This window comes from Octopus bimaculoides, chromosome 24 (assembly GCF_001194135.2).
Source record: "Octopus bimaculoides isolate UCB-OBI-ISO-001 chromosome 24, ASM119413v2, whole genome shotgun sequence".
NCBI classification, from domain to species: Eukaryota; Metazoa; Mollusca; class Cephalopoda; order Octopoda; family Octopodidae; genus Octopus; species Octopus bimaculoides.
The window spans coordinates 31,936,284-31,955,086 of NC_069004.1; the positions used below are offsets into that span (position 1 = coordinate 31,936,284).

At 38.6% G+C, this 18,803-nt stretch overlaps 1 protein-coding gene across 7 annotated transcripts in view; it reads left to right on the forward strand.

Annotated features, from left to right (window-relative positions):
• LOC106882839 (adhesion G protein-coupled receptor B1) overlaps nucleotides 1-18,803 on the forward strand; it is a 153,939-nt gene that overhangs the window by 117,346 nt on the left and 17,790 nt on the right. For 5 of the 7 annotated variants that reach the window (XM_052976201.1, XM_014933637.2, XM_014933638.2 and 2 more), the window contains one exon: nucleotides 7,721-7,850. The exons of the other annotated variants lie outside the window; for them this stretch is intronic. The gene's annotated coding sequence lies outside the window, so the exon portion shown is untranslated. The remainder of the gene's footprint in view (nucleotides 1-7,720; nucleotides 7,851-18,803) is intronic. 7 annotated transcript variants of the gene reach the window in all.

Genomic DNA, 18,803 nt, shown 5'->3' on the forward strand with positions numbered 1-18,803 from the left:
AGCAGGTAGTAATTTTATCTTGCCCTTATTCTTAGTGCAAGTTTTGAAGAGTGCAGTTCGATTTTAACAGTTATTTTTTCAAAGCTATAATGGAAGTGACACGAGCATATTCGGCATATTTTGTTTTATGAGTTCAATAAAGGCAACAATGCAATGGAAAGTGTGAGGAATATTAATGTAGTATATGGGGATCAGACAATAAGTGTAAGCCAGTGTCAACGGTGGTTCCAGAAATTCCAAGCAAGAAACTACAGCCTAGAAGATGAGCCTCATCCTGGATATACACACACACACACACACACACACACACACACACACACTTTTTTATTAAAGCTACAAAAACATGTGACTCGGAGTTTCACATTTCCGTTTGTTGGATAAGACTGGAATAAAATCTATTCCGGTCTTTATCACAACTGTCCGATCAACAGGAACGTGAAACTCTGAGTAACAGTTTCTTTGTGATGTTTTTTGTAGCTTTAATAAAAAAAACACATTGCTCTACCTTCGGTATTTGAGTACTATTTTCCCCACCTTGTTTCGCATTTATGTGCTTACTTGTGTGTGCGTGTGTGTGTGTGTGTGTGTATATATATATATATATATATATATATATATCTGCCAAATCAGATTGGAGTCTGGTGTAGCCATCTGGTTCTCCAGTCCTCAGTCAAATCGTCCAACCCATGCTAGCATGATGATGATGATATATATATATATATATATATATATATATACACACACACACATGGCAATAATGTGTGGTGTTTGTATCTCCATGGAAATGCTCATGAAATATACATGTACATATCTCTGATGTAGTGTGTGTATATTTGTGTGTATATATGTGTGTGTGTGTGTATTACTGCACTCGTATAGATATGTGAAGAGAGGAAGTTACTGACCTATTTTATTAGGTTCTTCATGTACATGCATAATTAACATATATACACTCACTCACACACCCCAATATATACATACATGTTGATATCTATGCACCTACTTACACACACAGATGTTCAGATGCTGATATATATATATGTGTGTGTGTGTGTATGTGCGTGTCTATGATATAGTGTGTGTCTATATATGTGTGTGTGTGTGTCTACATATGTGTGTATGTATGTGCGTGTCTATATATATATATATATATATATATATATATATATATATATATATATATATATATATATGTATGTATGTGTGTCTCTATGTATGTGATTATATGTGTGTGTGTATGTATGTCTATATAAGTATATATATATATGTATGTGTGTCTGTATGTCTATCTATATATATATGTCTGTGTGTCTGTATATGTGTGTGCATCAGAAATTATCCCAGTTTCTGTATAATGATAAACTTATCTGTGCTTACGTCTACCCATCCCTCTCTCATATCTACCTCCACCAAGAGTTCTCTTTGTGGTTGTGTGAAATGCTAAAAATAGCAACCGAATTTTGCTTAAAAAATCTCCCACCAAATCCGCTGCTAAACATAGAAGCTTTAGTGTGTCGATGCCCAGAAAAACAATATCTTCAAGGTCTGTTGACTGGACTGACGGAGGGTGTATATTTGGTTGCAAGTCACTGGACAGGTTCCAACAGATCAATATTCTGGACAAGGTGAAGGTTCCATGTTGGAGATGCAACCTGTGTGGATATAACCATAGCCATTTATAGCATTAAATCAAGGGGTCTCAACCAGATTTTACCTCTGGACTCCTTTGATTCCTATTTTGTTCTGGTTGATCCCCATTGCCATTTGAGGTTTAACCCTTTCGTTTCTGTATTTATTTTGAGATGCTCTGTGTTTCTTTCAGTTAATTTTAAATATTATAGGCGCAGGAGTGGCTGTGTGGTAAGTAGCTTGCTTACCAGCCACATGGTTCCGTGTTCAGTCCTACTGCGTGGCACCTTGGGCAAGTGTCTTCTACTATATCCTTGGGCCGACCAAAGCCTTGTGAGTGGATTTGGTAGACGGAAACTGAAAGAAGCCCGTTGTATATATGTATATATATATATGTGTGTGTGTGCATGTTTGTGTGTCTGTGTTTGTCCCCCCTACCATCGCTTGACAACCGATGCTGGTGTGTTTACGTCCCCATAACTTAGCGGTTCAGCAAAATGAGACCGATAGAACAAGTACTAGGCTTACAAAGAATAAGTCTTGGGGTCGATTTGCTCAACTAAAGGTGGTGCTCCAGCATGGCCGCAGTCAAATGATTGAAACAAGTAAAAGAGTAAAAGAGTATAACAAAGAATTTAGTAAAATAACTTCGTTATCATTAAGTTAGTGTTAGGAACATAAATTAAGGTTTGGTGGGAGATTTTAAGTCAGAACTTTTGCAAACAAGACATTTAAAAAATGAAGACCACATTGTGTAATGTTTTAGTCATGGATTAAAATAAATGGCATGGTCATGGCTTGAACATGTAATCAGTCAAATTGAACCATGAAACCATAAGGTGAATTTCCTCACCACATATCCATAGCAGAGTAGACCTCCATGTGGCTGTTTTTGATTTGCTATAAAGGCAGCCAAAACTCTCCTCAAATTACTCTTTTGTCTTAAAAAGAATAAAAAAATAAAGGACATCATGTCTTTAATATTTTGCTAGTTTCAGTCATTGGACTGCGGCCATGCTGGGGTACAGCTTTGAAGAATTCTAGTGAAACAATCAACCCAAGTACTTATTTTCAAGTTTGATACTTTATTAGTTTCTATTGCTGAACAGCTAAGTTAGATGAATGTAAACAAACCAACACTGATTGTCAAGCAGTAGGGGTGGAGAGGCAAACATATATGCATGCATATATATATATGATGAGCTTCCACACAGTTTCCATCAGCTATATTCTCACTTACAAGGCCTACACTCTCTGAGTGGTTGGCGTTAGGAAGGGCATCCAGCTGTAGAAACTCTGCCAAATCAGACTGGAGCCTGGTGTTGCCATCTGGTTTCACCAGTCCTCAGTCAAATCGTCCAACCCATGCTAGCATGGAAAGCGGACGTTAAACGATGATGATGATGATGATGAAGGCACTGGTTGATCCGAGACGATAGTAGAAGACTCTTGCCCAAGATGCATGCTGTGGGACTGAACCCAGAATCATGTAATCACAAAGCAAAGCTTCATAACCACACAGCCACACCTTTTGAAGAAAGATTTTAATATTTTAATATATTAAAACCTCAAGATGGCCACAGATGGAAAGCTTTCATCATAGATCTCTGCCAGATAAGGACTGACCTTGGGCTAAACAACAGCAATAACAACAACAACAGCAGCAGCAACACTAATTATATTATTCTGCTCCAGCCCACCTACCGACCCCTGCCACCACCTCAAAATTATACTACAGGTGCTTGAAGTTGGCCAACTCACTGGAACACGGCCAATTTCGTATTGACTTTAATATTTACACTTGGCAGTGAATGTGTTTCACCTAGATCGTATCTGAGAAAGTTAAAACCACGGTCATTATAACTATTCTCGTAAGCAGGACCCTTCATGTGCCTTCTCCCACAACTGAAAAGCCTATAAACCACAAACTTCTGCGTTTCTGCCGTGTCTGCTTGCACTTCCCTTTACATCCGTCCGGACTCGAATTCTCTTCTCTCTTCTTTCTGCCTCTGCCCCCCCTCCCCCCACCTCCATCACCTATTTTATTCGTTTTGTGGAGCAATGCAACCTATAGCATTACATATCTACATCTCCCTTTTTTTTTCTCTCTCTCTCTCTTTACAACTCATATATACAAGTACATATATAATATATGTATATATACAAGAGAGAGACGCATGCATGTTTATATATAAATATATATATATAAGCCTGTATGTGAGAGAGACAAGTGTGTGTGTGTGTGTATATATATATATATATACATATATATATATACACACAAACACAATGAATGTATACACATACATATATATACATATGAGAGACATATGTGCATGTATGTTATATATATATATATATATAAGCCTGTATGCGTGTGAGAGAGACAAGTGTGGGTATTAGCATGTGTATATATATATATATTATACACGCACACATATACAATATGTATGTTTGAGAGATACAGGTGTGTGTGTGCACGTGTTTATGTACATACACACACACGCATATACCAACCTATCCACACAATGCTACATGCACTACCAGCACCAACCCAGCCAGCACACACTATGTTCCGAATTCTATTCTGTCTGTCTGTCTAGATAGATATGTACTTTACTGTCAAATGAATGAACTTGTATACTGTCATGTATATATATGTATGTATATGCACTTATGTGTTTGTGGTGGGAGTGCATGTGTGTGTGTTAGTGTATGTGAGAAAGGACATACCTCACAGCACACACACACGCACACTTTCGAGCCCTAATTACATCTCCTAAACTTAGACCCTTTGATTATGTGGGATGGAGAATGTCGCCGGTAGTTAAAATGTCACTGAAGATAATAGGGGACACCAGAATAGGGAGTCACTGTTTCCAGTCATTTAATAATGTTAAGGGAGCACTCTGTGTAGATGTGTGTGTGTGTATATATATATATATATACTTGCATATAAATGCACACACACCACACTGTCTGTACAAACCAAGGTAGTTTCCACCCTTGCCTACCACGAGTGATTCCACTTATACCCATGTATTGTCTCAGCTCATATACTGCTCAGCCATTCATAAATACTAATGTGTACATGCATATAAAATCTACATACACACAAATTTATAAACACCTTCACACACTTATATACACCCACACACAATTATTTTATCTGTATTAGTAAATTATGTGGTTTCTGCTATATTTAGATGTTTAACTGTGCGTACGCACACACCTTGTGTGCGTGTATATATGTATGTATGTATATATACATACATGCATATGTTGCTTCCATATATGTGTGTGTTCACATACACACGTACATATACACAAATGGTTATTTAATATCTCGACATACAGATTATATTGTTTCCAGTATATTTAAGTATTTTAATTGTACGCGCATACAATGGAGCAGTTTGTTTTTTGTTTTGTTTGAGAGGAGAGGTAGGTTCTGGGTTTTATCTTTTTATCACAAATCTGCACAAATGTATTTGTGTGTGACTCTAGACTATAGACACTGCCTACATCAGTTTCAAAGACAACACAGTTCTTTTTTTTTCCCCCCAGTTAAATTACATTTGCAAGAAACAATACAGAATGCTGGAGATATTTAAAATATTTTATTGATATGAGAGCTTTAACAAAGGGAAATAACACAAAAGGGACATATCCTGCCCAGTATAATCTGAGATATTGTCAACAAAGCAGTTTTGTACTTACTAGAACATGCAGCTGATATCCATGTCTGTCTGAGAAACTACACGTACTGCAACAGCTAGTTGTATCTTTTAACAAGAAAAACCTATCATATTACAACTCTGTTGATTAATTTTGAGCCAATGGATGTCAACTTCTTCCCATAAGGTTTGGCTGAAATCCTCGTTGTACCTGAATTTCTGATGAATGTAAAACAACTTATTTATATTGGTGGCAAATGGGTTACCTCCCATTTGTTAGTGGATGTTTAGTAACCTATTTCACCTGAAAGAGCCAATGAGAACAAGCCTTTCGTTATTAACCCGGCTGTAGCCGGCTGAAAAATGTTTTGGTTCATAAGACTAACCCGGCCGTAGCCGGCCAAGCGTACCCATTGTTATTTAAATGTATATTTGAACCCAAATCTCGTTAGTACATTCGTTAAAACACGTGATTTCACTTTGCAAACAGTTGAGTTATTGTCTCCGACATTGTTTGGCGTGATATTTGAATGCAGTGAATTTTGGAAGATTTTTTTCCACATTTTTTACGGCGTTAATTTTTTTCAACTTTGAAGATGGAGAGGAGTTTCATGCTATCAAGCAGTGATTCCGAATTTGAAGGTTTTTCAACAGAAGATATAGAGATATCAAAGAAAAGAATGAATGAGCTACAAAAGCACGTGGTGAACGATAATGAATCTGAAATTTCTGTATCCAAAACTGAAAGCAGCGATTCTGAAAGCGGCGACGGTGACAGCGAGGATGATTTTACACCAGAAAGAGATTTTTTTAATATTTTTATTAACAATTTTTCTGAATGTAAATTGTAGAATGTAAATTGTAGAACTCTACACGTGCTCTATTTCGGGTGGACGTCTTATGTCTAGTTCTGGAAATTATATTTTTAAATCGACAGACTACGCTTATGATCCTGCTGATATTTACTTACGTAAATTTTAACAGGTGAAACCATGGTACATAGGTTAATCGTTTTTTTATTTTTTAGTATTTTTTTCATTTGTCTTGCCCTTTTACAGTTTGTTGTGTTGCTAATTTTTTACTGAGAACATATTTCTTCGTGGGTAGATGATTCGGCATCTATTTCTAGCATATAGGAATCCACTTTTGCTAGTCATTCCTCTTATTTTTGTATGTAATATAATTTTAATCTTCGGATTTTTTTAATATGCTAGACCACTGGTTTTAATTGATTAATATGAATTTCTACCCTTATTAATAAATTTTAAATAATGATATTCTCAAACCGGTAAATTAGCTGCAAAAATTTATTAACTGAAGAGTTATTTCCGGCCTTAGCGCGCCAGATTGAAGACATTTGAAGGGATACACTGAATGTAATTTGTAGAACTCTACACATGCTCTATTTCGGGTGGACATCTTATGTCTAGTACTGGAAATTATATTTTTAAATCGACAGAGTACGCTGATGATCCTGCAGATATTTACTTACGTAAATCTTAACAGGTGAAACCATGGTACGTAGGTTAAACGTTTTTTTTTTTTTTTAGTACTTTTTCATTTGTCTTGCCCTTTTACAGTCTGTTGTGTCGCTAATTATTTACTGAGAACATATTTCTTCGTGGTTAGATGATTCGGCATCTATTTCTAGCATATAGGAGTCCACTTCTGCTGGTCATTCCTCTTATTTTTGTATGTAATATAATTTTAATCTTCATGAGTATGTATAAATATGTGTGTATATACAGGGGTTGGACAAAATAATGGAAACACCCAACATCATAGCATAATGATTTTGAAATATCTATAAAACCACCAAAAGCTTGTTTATTTTTATGTATCTTAGAAAAACAAGGAGTTGATATCCTCCACCATCATCACTACAAGAACTGGAGACTGTTTTAGCTGAAGAATGGACAAAAATTCCTTTGGAAACAATTCAAACTTTGAACAAGGCCATACCTCATAGATTTCAAGCTGTAATTACTACCAAATGTGGTCCTACCCCATATTAAAATAAATTTGTTTGAAATCTTAAGGTGTTTCCATTATTTTGTCCAACCCCTGTATGTATAGATACATACTCATGTATACATACTCATACAGTTTTTTATATATATACACACACATACATACAAACACACACTTATTTCTCTTCCTCTCATATGTATGTTTGTGTGTGTGTGTGTGTATATATATATATATATATATATATATATACATATACACTCACTCACACACACACACGTTAATGACATGTATTTAGTATGATCAGTCTGTTCCAAGAATGCACTCCTCTCGTCAACTGATTATTATAATTATTATCACTGTTATTTGTTTTACTTTTTGTGTGTTTTTGTTATTCTATCTTAGATAAATAGGTTTTTACATTTTTATCCTTCCTATTTCTACAGGAAATCTCTCCTGAAACATTCCTGGGACTGTGGAATTACTTGGAAAACTTTACGTAACTTGTGGGAAATTACTTGGAAAAAAAGGGTTTTTTTTTACCGTTATACGTTTTGAAAAGAAATATCATATTTGGTGAGTGGAAACCCCTTATTTTGTATTTTTTTTTGTTTATTTCTTGGTGTTTTATTTTTTATCTTTAACTGATCATTAAACTGCAGCCATGCTGGGTCCCCGTCTTGAAGAATTTTTAGTACCTTTTTTAATAAGTGTCTTCTACTATAGCCTTGGGCCAATGAAAGCCTTGTGAGTGGATTTGGTAAACAGGAAACTCAAAAGAAGCCTGTCCATGTAGCAGAAGACTCTTGCCCAAAGTGCCATGTAGTGGGACTGAACCTGAAACCACATGGTTGCCAACCAAGCTTCTTAACCAGACAACCATCCCTTATGTTTGTTTGGTTTTTTTGTTTATTTTTTTCTTCAAGTCTGGTACTTTTTCTATCAGTTCTGCTTTGGCAAACTGCTAAGTTATATCTATCAGATCAAGTCTAAACTCGGGCTATAAACAACAACAACAACAGTCTACACGTTAGATAATATAGCCTTAGATACACTATGCCTGAATAAAGAAGGGATCACGACTGGGCTGGGGCTAAACAACAGCAACAAGGGAGGATGCATTAGATAATAGAAAAAATGAGAGGATGGTCATGGAAGGTCTTTGATCATAGGTGTGTTGGATCAGGATGGACCTGGGGCTAAAACAGAAATAACATCAAATTAACTAACAGATGTTAGATAACATCTGATTGACCGATTAACAAATATTTTAATTACTGTGTAATTATCAAAGTTGATTACTTTTGACGTAAGAGCATGACTTTCTTTTATTGTATTTAATTTTTTTTTTGATTAGATTTTTTTTTGTTCAGAGACCCATAGACGCAGGCGTAGGTGTGTGGCAGAAAAGCATCCTTTGTAACCACACAGTTCCCGGTTCAGTTCCACTGCATGACAGCTTGCGAAGGTGTCTTTTAAAATAGCTTTTGGGCCAACAAAGGCCTTGTGAGTGCATTTGGTTGGGAGAAATTGAGAGAAGCCTGCCTATATGTATATATACAGATAAAGAAATAATTTTATTCTCAAACGTAGGATAATGTTAATAATATAACATGAACAGGATAACCTACCCATATTTTGCAGAAAAATCTGTCGGCAGCCAGCCATGAGATTTGAACTCGCATCCCTATCCTTATCCGTATCTTTCAATACATCTCAACGCTTCTAAAGCAAACTTTGTTGACTTCTAATGTAAAGCTGAATTTAATATAACATATATATATAGATAGATATATATCATGCTTTAATGTTCATTGTCCGTGCTGGCATGGGTTGGACGGTTTGACCAGGGCTAGCAAGCTGGGAAGCGGCACCAGGTTCCAGTCTGATTTGGCTTGGTTTCTATGGCTGGATGCCCTTCCTAACATACCAACCACTGTATAGTGTGTGTGTTGGGTGCCTTTTACATGGTACTGACACCAGTGCCGTCCTATGGCACTGTGTGTGTGTGTGTGGATCCTCCTCGAAGGGCTTTCCCTGTCTACCTTTTTACATGCATTTGCCCTCGGCCAGTCCAATGTAAGACAGTCATGTGTCAGGCATTCGAACAAGGTAACCTTCTCCCCACCACCACCACCCGACCTCCGACCTCCTCAGCCGTGTGGAAATAAATACTTGGCTCATCAGCTCAAGAGAAGAAGACCTCCATATCTGGGGTTAGGGTTATCCAGGCATCTGCTCGCTCTCTCTCTCTCACACATACACACACGCACACACACATCCATGCATATACTCACACATACAGACATGCACACTTTCTCTTTCTCTCTCTCTTTCACACACACACACACACACACATTCTCTCTCTCACTGATGCAGTGTCTCCTCTCTCTCTCTCTCTCTCTTGCACACATATATATATATATATATATATATATATATATATATATATATATATATATATATATATATATATACACTCACGTGTTGACATACACACACACACACACACCCATGCACTCTGTCCCTTCTCTCTCTCACACACATCCCTGCATCTATTCATACATATAGACACATACACACTCTCACATAAATACACACATGTCCTCACATGCTCACATACACATGCTTACTTACACATATATCATATACACATTTACACACACAATCATACATAACATATACACACACATCAAACACACAGATATACACCTAATTTAACCTAATTCCAATCATCTCAAAGTCTTTCTTTCATAATGTTTCTCACCTGAGCTCACCTCATCTGACCTACCTTGACCTATCTGCTCTGTCGCTGCGAGTGGGGAAAGCGAACGCCCCCCCCCCACACACACACCTCTTATCCCTTGGTGACTAAATACCAGGAAGAGGACCAAGTGGAGAAGTGGGGTGGGGGGAAGTGAGCCATCCCACCGCCTTTCTCACCATAGCCACCACCACCACAACCATGGTCGGCACCATTCCCCCCTTTTAATGACAACCACCATCATTAAAATATTACTGTCACCACCATCACCAGCTCAGCTACCACCACAATCGACACTACTGCCACCACCACCACACACACACACACACAAGGGTTGTAGTAAAGGTAATACACAATAATAGACATTACTATTTTATTGACTGGAGCTGGCAGAATCGTTAGCACACTGGGGGAAATGCTTAGCGACATTTCATCTGCCGCTCCGTTCTGAGTTCAAATCCCACAGAGGTCAACTTTGCCTTTCATCCTTTCAGGGGTCGATGAATTAAGTACCAGTTGTGTACCGGGGTCGATCTAATCGACTGGCCTCTTCCCCCCGAATTTCTAGCCTGTGCCTAGAATAGAAAGGATTACCTGAAGTGGGTCCTTCAAATACCACAAGTTGGCAAGAGTGTTTAGCTCATGTGTTCTGGAAGTGTTTACTCATTGTTCTAGAAGGTAAGCTGTAGTAGGAGTGAAAGAGTTGTAGTCACATTATGTTAACGAGTTGAATCGTTACCAGCAACGAAATGGTCCTTCTCCTAGAAGCCCTGATACATTGTTCAGACACATATATCAGCCCTTTCCCACAGATGGGAGCAGTACTATAATGTGGGATTTTACCATAGCCCTCTCCATAGTAAACTACTCATAAGGGGTTGAAGTATTTTCTGACCCTAAAAATGAAGCCAAGATATAAAAGGCACAAAATTTGGCCACCTTATATGTATATGATCTCACCGTAACAGACCATCAGAGAACTGTGGTGTTGTCATTTAGGGATGTCATTGAGACCCTGTTGAGTTGTCATGATTTTGTTGTGACTTTGTTGTTGTTATATAACCGTGACTGTTGTTAGGGCTTTTTATTGGGTTGCTATGGCTTAGTTAAGTCACGATAGTTTTGTTGGGTCATCCAAGTTGTGGATCTTTGTATTGTAACTTTGTGTTGTGTCATCACAACTTTGTCAATGTGATTTCCTGTCATCATGACTTCGTTGTCAGCATGGCTTCGCTATGTCAGTAACTTTGCAGTGTCGTTGTGGGTTTTATGTGTCATCACAGCTCTGTTGGTACTGTTGTTGTAATTTTCTGTCATCACAACTCCATTGTGTCATCACAACTTCTTTCTTGTATCATTGTAACTTTGCGTCATCGCAACTTCATTATGTCATTATGACCTTTTGTATCATTGTGACTTTACTGTCATCATGACTAGATTGTGATGACAGCTTTGTTGTGTCATTGTGGGTCTTTTTATGTCATCATTGTTTTGTCATTGTGGGTTTAAGTTTGTTGACAGTGTAGTTTTGTGTCATCAGGGCAGCTTGTATCATTGTGACTTTGTCATCACCATGGCTTCATTATGTCATCATGACTTTGCCATGTCATCACAACTTCTTCCATGTATCATTATGATCTTATTGAGTCATAGTGGGTCTTTTGTTGTCATCATAGCTTTGTTGTAACTTTTTGTCATTTTGTTGTCATCACAACTTTATATCAACGTAATTATCTGTCATCATCACTTTGTGTCATCATCACTTCTTGTGTCATTATGACTTTGCTGTGTCATCATAACTTCTTTCTCATATCATTGTGACTTTACTGCTGTCATGGCTCCATTGTGTCATCACAACCTTTTATGTCATCATGACCTCTTTATGTCACTGTGACTTTATCATGTCATCACAACATCTTGTGATGACGTCTTGATTCATCATGTCATCACATCATTGTAACTTTGTCATCATAACTTTAGTCATTGTGACATTGTGTCATCATAACTTTACACCATTGTAACTTTGTCATCATAACTTCTAGGGGGTTCATTGTGTCATCACAACATTGTCGTGTTACCGTTACTTTGTCAGGTCATAACTTTATCAATTATTATGATTTTTTTCTTTTGTCATTCTGACTTTGTTATTTGTATATACTTGTGGGTAAGGAAGGGGGAAAGGGGTCCCAGTATGAACATGGAATCTATTAAAACCATGACAACTTACCACTGCAACATGAAGCTGTGTTTCTACAACTGGACTCGTTCTGAAGATAGTCTGACAAGAAGTTCTGTCATCAACCAGAACTGTGTAATGGTAGACATTCAACAGGCTGGTAGACTCTCGATGGGGCTGGCAGAGTCTGGACAGGCTCGCAGGCTCTTGACAGGCTCACAGACTCTCAACGGGCTTGCAGCCTCTCGAACTTTCAAAACAGGTTCACGGACTCTCGACGGGCTCGCGGAATCTTGACTGGCTAGCAGACTCTTCATGGGCTTGTGGGCCTTTGATGGGCTCGCAGACTTTCAACAGACTCACGAACTCTCGATGGGCTTACAGGCTTGTGGACTCTTGATGGGCTCATGGGCTCTCGACAGGCTTGAGGACACATAGAATGCACCATTGAAGCATGGCTGATGGCAGTGCCACCTGACTGGCACCTATACTGGTGACATGTAAAATGCACCATTTGAGTGTGACCGATGCCAGTGCCACCTGACTGGCACCCATGCCAGTAGCACATAAAAAGCACCATTTGAGTGTGACCAATGCCAGTGCCGCCTGACTAGCATCTGTGCCAGTGGAATGTAAAAAGCACCATTTGAGCGTGACCAATGTCAGTGCCACTGGACTGGTTCCTGTGCTGGTGGTATGTAAAAGCACCCACGACACTCTCAGAGTGGTTGGCATTTGGAAGGGCATCCAGCTGTAGAACCCTTGCCAAATCAAATTGGAGCCTGGTGCAGCCTCCCAGCTTGCCAGTCCTCAGTCAAACTGTCCAACCCATGGAAAGCAGACATTAAACAATGATGATTCGAAAAAGATGAAGGGCAAAGTCGATCTCGGTAGGATTTGAACTCAGAACATAGAGACAGACAAAATGCTGCTAAATGCTTTATCCAGTGTCCTAATGATTCTGCTAGCTCACTACCATAATAATAATAATAGTTTGTAATGTGGGTATGAAATTACATATTTGAGGAGATTAAGCTAACCCCTAAATATGATATGCAGTTTAACAAACCGAGGGATGATGAAATACAAATCTACTGCTCTTATTTACAGCAACAACAACAACAGCTACAACAACAAAAACAGCAACATTAATAACAAAATCAATTTTAACAGCTGTTAATAATGTAATGCACAGCGCTGTTTTCAACATGACCCAAATATATATATATATATATATGTGTGTATATATATATATATATATACGTATGTACACACACATATATATATATATATGTACATACATACATATATGTGTGTGTGTGTGTATATATATATATATACCTGTGTAAATAGATTTGTGTGCATGTGTACATAAATATATCTAGACACACAAGCTGAGGACAGAAGCATTGTGCAGTTGAGATTAAATTTGTAAACAGGCTCAGCCATATGTTTAATAAACATATCTGGTTCTCTATTCCTCCTGTCCCGTGAACGTTTCTCTCTTTCCATCTCACTCTAGTTTAGCTTCTGTCATCGCTCTCTTCGTCTTTGAGTAGCAAGAACTCTAATCTTGTGGGGTACACAGCATCTTCACTAGCACAAGGGCCACCATAAAAGGTACCCAATCTCTGTCAAGTAGTTGGCAATTGTACTGAGCTAATAATATAGCAAGAGTACTGTTTAGTGTTGTCAAAGGCATAGCAACACCTCTGGTGTAGGTGCCATGACAGTAATGCTTTGGTCTTGGGACCACTCATATATAGAAACTGAGGTTGGGGGGGTAAGTAAGGGCATGCTCCCCGTAGAAAATCTAGCTCCAAAAGAAGCTTCATGATAGCAAAGGAGAATGGGCACCAGCCAGCCCAAAGGTTGGGGTGGGCTGCACCTGCCTACCTCGGTTGCTACGGCATTGAGGTAGATTCAGCAAACCCTGTTAACGGGGACAAAACCCAGATTTAAAACACTGGATGATGACAATGACAAGTTACAGCCCCCCAAAAATTACAAAATGATTACAAAAATATGTAGGGTTTACATCAATCAAGGGAAGATACTACCAGATGAAAGGATATAACAAAGGATATATATAACAGATAGCAGAGAAATAAATAACAAATAAATAAATAGAATCTCCAATAGTGGGGCAGCCCACTCAGGGTTGTTGGCACTCCGTCGCTTACGACGTCGAGGGGTTCCAGTTGATCCGATCAACAGAACAGCCTGCTCGTGAAATTAACGTGCAAGTGGCTGAGCACTCCACAGACACGTGTACCTTTAACGTAGTTCTCGGGGATATTCAGCGTGACACAGTGTGACAAGGCTGACCCTTTGAAATACAAGTACAACAGAAACAGGAAGAAAGAGTGAGAGAAAATTGCGGTGAAAGAGTACAGCAGGGTTCGCCACCATCCCCTGCCGGAGCCTCATGGAGCTTTTAGGTGTTTTCGTTCAATAAACACTCACAACACCCGGTCTGGGAATCGAAACCGCGAGTCCGCTACCCTAACCACTGGGCCATTGCGCCTCCACCTACTCAGGGTAATCCGTGGTAAACCCCTACACAAAAATCCCAGATTACTCAACCATCTCAAAGGCATGGGAAAGTGCCCTCTTCCAAATTCTTTCCTCCTGCCTAGAAAAAGCATATTCAGAGTCGATCCATTCAGTCTCACCAGTCTTGCTACTAACAATAAAAATAATAATAATAATGAGCTTATTGTATAGTACTCAGGTGCACTGCAACTCGTTATGTATGTATGTGAGCCAGAGAGTATAGTTCTCTGAATTCACAGCAGCTGTTCTTTGAGAAATTCAAAGCTGAAAACCATTTCAAAGAAAGACTCCGAAACAGATTTTTCTGTGAATGTTTCCAGTTTTACAAAGAATTATTGAAGAATTTCAATATTGCATTAAAACGTGCACCAACAATAGCATGTTAAGGTGTACAGTGTGGTGTACTGTGTCAATGGTGCAGTTTTATAGCATGATGTTAGTAATGCAGCATGGTGCGCGTTGCCAATAATGCAGTTTGCTGCATGATGTCAGGAATAGAGTCAAATAAATGGCAATAATAATAATAATAATAATGGTTTCAAATTTTGTCACAAGGGCAGCAGTTTTGGTAGGAGGAGACCTGAAGACAGAAACCTTTGTCTTTTTGCTCAGCCACCAGCAGTGCTGGACACCCTTGTTCATTGAGTCCACAACTGCATCGACATGTTTTTAAGACTTTGGACTTGCTGCTAATGCCACTGTTATTACTCAGCTGAGATAAGTGAAATGGTGTGGTCAACACACACACACGGACGTATGTATATATATGTGGGGGGGGGGGTATATATCTATGTGTGTGTGTGTATATATATGTATAGATAGATACATATATATAAATGTGTGTGTATATATATATATATATATATAAAAATATGTGTTTGTGTATAAATATTCATATGAATATGTATTAATATTTCACATAGGCATAGTGAAACTAATAACGTGGTGTAGGACTCAATACACGTATGTTTCAGTGCAAAGTGTTGGCTGAGTATAGAGCAGTTAGAAGAAAGAGAGAGAGAAAGTGAAAGAGAGACTACTAAAATCATTTGTTCCTTTCTCATCTCCCTTTCTTATATCTGAATATATACATGTGTGTGTGTGTGTCCTATTTTTAACTTGTCTCCTTATGTTATTTCCCACCCTAAAAGTCTGTAGATAAAAAACAACTAAATCACAACAAACTCCTCAATAAACGAAAACCCCACCATTTCAGACATTTCATTCACATGGATTAACTGTTACACCCCCACCCACTACCAGTGGCCTTGCTTTTCCCAGATCCAACCCTGTTTCCCAGTTTTGTAAACTCAATATATAATCCTCACCATTTTTTTTTGTGTTTCTAAATATTCCTTTCTCGTTATTCCTGTAGCAATAAAAGAAAGCATTATTATTGAGGCAGCGAGCTGGCAATGGTGTCAGGGAAAGTGTGTAGCGGCATTTCTTCTGAAACTTTATATCATGAGTTCAAATTCTGCCAAGGCCAACTTTACCTTTCATCCTTTTGGGGTTGATGAAATAAATACGAATTGAGTGCTGGGGTCAGCTAGCCCCTTCCCCCCAAATTTCACACCTTGTGCCCATATTTAGAAAGGATTATTATTATTATTATTGCTAAGGCAGCATGCTGTCAGAATCATTAGCGCTATTTTGTCTGTCTTTCACATTCCGAGTTCAAATTCCACTGAAGTCAACTTTACCTTTCATCCTTTCGGGGTCAATAAATTAAGACCTACCCCCAACCCTGAACTTGCTGGCCCCCATACCCAAATTTGAAACTATTATCATCATTATTATTATTATGAATAATGGAGCAGGCCAAATCAGGCCCTGTGCTGGTGACACGTAAAAGGCACCCTGTGCTGGTGACACGTAAAAGGCACCCTGTGCCAGTGTCATGTAATTGGCACCCATGCCACTGGCAGGTAAAAAGTCCCCACTCCACCCTTGGAGTGGTTGGCTTTAGGAAGGACATCCAATCATGGAGATCAGGCCAAAAATAGACTGGAATCTGGTACAGGTCTCTGGTTTACCAATTCCAGTCAGACCGTATAACCCATGCCAGCATGGAAAATAGGCATTAAATGGTAATGATGATGGTGATGAATGGGTGGATTGGCCAAATCATTAGAACATAGGACGAAATACCTTGTGGTGTTAGTTCCAACTTGTGATGTTCCGAGATCAAATTCCTTCATGATCAACTTTACCATTCCTCTCTCTCTCTGGAGCTGATCGAATAAAGTACCAATCAGACACCGGGGATCAACATAATCAACTTGCCCCTCTCTCTCCCACCAAACGACCCTTCCCCACCAAACGACCCTTCCCCACCAAACGACCCTTCCCCACCAAACCACCCTTCTGCCAAAATTACTGGCCTTGGGCCAAAATTTGTAATCATTATCATCATCATGGAGACATTATCATGCACACACACACACACACACACACACACATTCAGAAATGAATTGATTATTATAACGTATGGAAACTCTGTGTTTGCTCTTTGTGTGTTATACGTCCAAAAATAAGCAGTAACGACCCAAAAATGGCAACAAAGAAGAAAAGAAAAAAACAACCAAAAAGTGAAAAATAAAAGAAAAACAAAAAAAAAACCAATATTGATTTCCAATATCTTCTTCAATGGAAAGAAGCGATTGATTTTTCTTTTTTTTTTGTAGGGTTGAGTGTTAAATCAATGTAAATAGTATGTCATTGTAATTGACCCCAGTATATGTCTGGTATTCAGTGTATTGTAGCTGCTAGGAGTGGAAAAGGAAAGTTGGACATCAAGCTTTGTGAGACCAGGAAGGATGTAGCACGATATATTTAGTCTGACACTCCACTGACTTGGTCAATTTAGTGTCTTGAAGTGCAGTAAACAGGAAAGAGATTCATAATTAAATTGGCTAATTGGCCTGTTGGTCAGTTGGATGAATGGTTGGTCAGTTGGTTAACTGGTTGGTTAACTTGTTGGTCAGTCATTCAGTTGGTTAACTTGTTGGTCAAGCAATTAGTCAGTCATTCAGTTGGTTAACTGGTTGGTCAAGCAATTGGTCAGTCATTCAGTTGGTTAACTTGTTGGTCAGTCATTCAGTTGGTTAACTTGTTGGTCAGGCAATTAGTCGGTCATTCAGTTGGTTAACTGGTTGGTCAAGCAATTGGTCAGTTGGCTGGTTGGCCGGTTGCATGCTTGGTCAGTTGGTTCACTGATCGGTTGTTCGACTGGCTGAGTAATTTGTTAAGCCCCAGATCAAACCAGACTAGACAGACCCATGGTCAAACATGTCCTGGCGATCAGTCTCCTCTATTTTCTAAATCTCAAGGGCTACACTTTCTAATATCCTCTCCTAAATATTGAGTTTAGGTTTTTGATCTGGGTTGAAGATGGCTGCTATTTCTGTTAGGACAAGCAACCACATAGAGGGCTCTTGAATTTGCTTGGGGTTTCATTTATTTGCAATACAGCCGGTCTCTTCTTCATACAACACGATCTAGCAAAAGCCTAAATCTGTGTATCCTTTAATCCTGTAATGATTAATCATCATCATATTCACCATCACCATCATCATGGCTGCTTTTTAAGTGCCACCAGCATGAGGGCCAGTCAGGCAGTACTGGCATTGACCACACTCAAATGGTGGTCAAGCAGTGGTGGGGGACAAACACATAGACAAAAACACACACACATACATACATACATACATACATACATACATATATGTATATATAACAAATAATAAATGAGTATATGCATATATACGTACAAGTATGTGCATACCTACATCTACCTGTATATATAGGTGCATATCTGGGTACAGCACGTTGCAAACAAAACGTAGACAAAAAAATAATAATAACCAGAGTACAGAAAACACACAGGCCACATAGAGAACATTTTCCTTCATCAGCTGCTGCCATTCTAACACAGGCGTTTCGAAGAGTTAGGGCAGGACGCATCGTTAAAATGGCTCTTCCAGGGACCACAAATTAAATTTGTACCATGGAGGAATGTAGTGGTGGACAG